Source organism: Mastomys coucha, unplaced genomic scaffold (assembly GCF_008632895.1).
Source record: "Mastomys coucha isolate ucsf_1 unplaced genomic scaffold, UCSF_Mcou_1 pScaffold3, whole genome shotgun sequence".
Lineage (NCBI taxonomy): Eukaryota > Metazoa > Chordata > Mammalia > Rodentia > Muridae > Mastomys > Mastomys coucha.
Window position 1 is genome coordinate 7,280,787 of NW_022196909.1, and position 3,687 is coordinate 7,284,473.

Genomic DNA, 3,687 nt, shown 5'->3' on the forward strand with positions numbered 1-3,687 from the left:
ATGTGGGGTCACTACTAAGAGGTGACAGAACCTATCTCCAAAGGCCTGTGTTTCAGAGGCTTAGGTTACCACATGGGATCACTAAGAAGAGGTGGGATCTAATAGGGAATTTGGGAAGCTGGATGCACAGCAGGGACTGTGCAGCCCCAACCCCTTGCTGTTGCAGCAGGTCTGCCCGCCACACTCTCCCGTCACTATGCTCTGCTTTGCTGATGGATCAGGAACTGGAGCTTTTCAGACTGTAAGCCAAAGAAACTTTTCTCTTGACAAGTAAATTGTCTCAGGTATTCTGCTATGGTGATAGAAAGTTTGGCTAAACACTGATTTGTTTGAGTTAATTTTGTATCCAGCCATTTTACTGAAGTTGTTTATCAGGTCTAGGAGTTCTCTGGTGGAATTTTTTGGGTTGCTTAGGTATATTATCATATCATCTGCAAATAGTGATATTTACTTCTTCCTTTCCAATTTGTATCCCTTTGACCTCCTTTTGTTATCTAATTGCTCTGGCTAGGACTTTGAGTTCTATATTGAACAGGTAAGGAGAGAGTGGACAGCCTTGTCTAGTCCCTGATGTTAGTGGGATTGCTTCAAATTACTCTCCACTTAGTTTGATGTTGGCTACTGGTTTGCTGTATATTGCTTTTACTATGTTCAGGTATGGGCCTTGAATTCCTGATCTTTCCAAGACTTTTATCATGAAGGGGTGTTGGGTTTTGTCAAATGCTTTCTCAGCATCTAATGAAATGATCATGTGGCTTTTTTTCTTTGAGCTTGTTTATATAATGAATTACGTTGATGGGTTTCTGTATATTGAACCATCCCTGCATCCCTGGGATGAAGCCTACTTGATCATGATGGATGATTGTTTTGATGTGTTCTTAGATTTGATTTGTGAGAATTTTATTGAGTATTTTTACATCAATATTCATAAGGGAAATTGGTCTGAAGTTCTCTTTCTTTGCTGGGTCTCTGTGTGGTTTAGGTATCAGAGTAATTGTGGCTTCATAGAATGAATTGAGTAGTGTTCCTTCTGTTTTTATTTTGTGGAATAGTTTGAAGAGTATTGGTATTAGGTCTTCTTTGAAGGTCTGATAGAATTCTGCACTAAACCCATCTGGTCCTGGGCTTTTTTTTTTTGGTTGGGAGACTTTTAATGACTGCTTCTATTACTTTAGGAGTTATGGGACTGTATAGATGGTTTATCTGATCCTGATTTAACTTTTGTATTTGGTATCTGTCTAGAAAATTGTCCATTTCATCTAGATTTTCCAGTTTTGTTGAATATAGGTTTTTGTAGTAGGATCTGATGATTTTTTTTTAATTTCCCCAGTTTCTGTTATTATATCTCCCTTTTCATTTCTGATTTTATTAATTTGGATACTTTCTCTGTGCCCTCTGGTTATTATGGCTAAGGGTTCATCTATCTTGTTGATTTTTCTCAAAGAACCAGCTCCTGGTTTTGTTGATTCTTTGTGTAGTTCTTTTTGGTTCTACTTGGTTGAACAAACTAAACCCATGGCCAGCCTACAAAACAACTAACTGTATTCTTCAAAGTATCAAGGTCATAGAAATCAAGGAAGTGTGGTGGTGTATTCAGAATAAAGGAGACTTTAACGACTTAAATGCAGTGTGAGGTTCTAGGCTGGACCTTCTCCTAGGCAAGGATGTTACCGGAACAACTGTGAGGTGTGAATGAAAGAGCAGCCATGGGCATACACCTAAGCTCCTGTGAGCCATCTAGTGTGATCTGTCCCACTCAACCTCGCCCTACTCCAGAGCCCTTCCGCTGTGGCTCTCACCACCTTCTGCTTGCTTCTTGGATGTGCCAAGCTGGTTCCTGCCTACTCCTTAGTGTATGCTCTCTCTGCACTGAACATGTTCCAGTCATCTCATAGCAGACTTCATATCTCAGATTAGCTCCTTCAAGAGATCAGCTTTGTGCACACTCAAATAATCCCAGCATTTGAGAGGCAGAGGAAGGCAAAGCTCTGTGAGTTATAGGCCAGCCAAGGCTACATAGTGAGATCCTGTCTCAAACAGACACACAAAAACACAAAACCCCAGACTAAACAAACAAACAAACAACCTAAAGTAGTGCTGGGCTCTTGCCCCAACCACTTTCTCCCATTTCCACAGTTTGCTAGTCTTCAAGGCATTTGTTCCAAGATGAATTGTCTTTATGTATGATGTTACTGATTCATCCTATCTGCACGCCCCAGATCAGAAGGATGCTGAAGGACTCAGATGGTTTGGAGCTTTACTGTCTGCCCAGTGACAGAGCAGTACCTGATACATTGTAAGTACTTAATGCATATCTAGTGCATAAATGCACTGCCCACTTTCTGCTTCAAGTTGTTTATAATCCCAGCTAGACTTGTGGCTGTGATCATGACAATTATACATTTTTGGAAATTACTTTTATTTCAGATCACTTTGCCCAACCTCAAACCAAATGAAGAGATGCTACAACATTGCCCCAAACAACACAGCTTTCACTTTCGTACTCTGGGTAATGCAAGAACATGAGTCTCAATGACAGAGACTCTCATATCGTCATGAATAGCACTAACCACCACAAAGATTTTCTTTTCAGGAATCTTAAATCTTCATCCTGATATGTTCCACTTACTAGTCTCCAAGTCAATGTAAAAACTCTGCTTTACCTCACAGTGATTCAAGCGTTACTCAAGGAAACGATCACATGACTTTTAATCCTCTTTTCTGAGATAAGCACCCTGGGCTATCTCAATATGAAAAATTAACAAGCTGTGAGCATGAGAAAGGGCTGAAAAACTCTAGTAGCCTGGTTTGAAAAAAAAAAAAATAAAGCCTTCCTGGGCATCTTATCTGAGAGCTACAGGATGCGCGTCCTTGTGCTTTCAGAGAACACGGTCTCATTTCTCAGGGCCATCTTTCTGCTGTCTGGAACAGCTTGCTTCTCTGCCCCATGCTCTTTCTGATACTGAGCGAGCTAAAACATTCACAGCCAGTCAGGCTCGTAAGCATCCTCCTGGAGACTTATCATTTTCCAAACACATTTGTGGCTCTATATTTTCTCTGCTGAACACATTTTACATTCTAATAAGATGAGAGAAAACCCAGGTGATGTAATGGTTCGCTAATGAGCTTTGTGGCTGGCGCTCTTTGCTGAGGGCACTAAACAACTTACTTCATGACTGTCCTATGAGGAGAAAGTCATTTTCATTATCCTCTCCTTTAGGCTTTCATTGTGTTTGTGGCGCAGAAGGGTCTGCCTCTGTGGTCACACAGACAATATTTTAGTGACAATCAGCATCGTCTCCTGCATCTTGCATAAGAGAGAAAGCCATCAGTGGGTATTACTGAATGAAGGAGTAAGTGAGTAAGAAATGCATCAGGAGCCACAGCTCATAGAGCTGATGTTCTAGCCCAAGCCCACACTTCACAGAGGGAGCCAGGCTGAGACAGGCAGGATTCAGTCAGCAATGGCAGTATGGGGTCAGCCCCCAGAGTCCAGACCCCCAGAATCATGCTGCCTCTCTTAATGGACACTTGGGCAAACGAACTGCAGTTAACTGACCATGCATGGAGGACTTTGTTTTAACTTGTGTTTAAGAACTAACTCACTGTGGTGGTCAATAAAGCCTACCCCTTCTGGGGCTGCAGGAGGCTAGTGAAGCCACTCTGCCGGGGCCCTGACTGTGACTC

At 41.8% G+C, this 3,687-nt stretch overlaps 1 protein-coding gene across 1 annotated transcript in view; it reads right to left on the bottom strand.

Annotated features, from left to right (window-relative positions):
• The window catches only part of Fig4 (FIG4 phosphoinositide 5-phosphatase), a 92,908-nt gene that overhangs the window by 14,022 nt on the left and 75,199 nt on the right, over window positions 1-3,687 (bottom strand). The gene's annotated exons all lie outside the window — the stretch shown is intronic.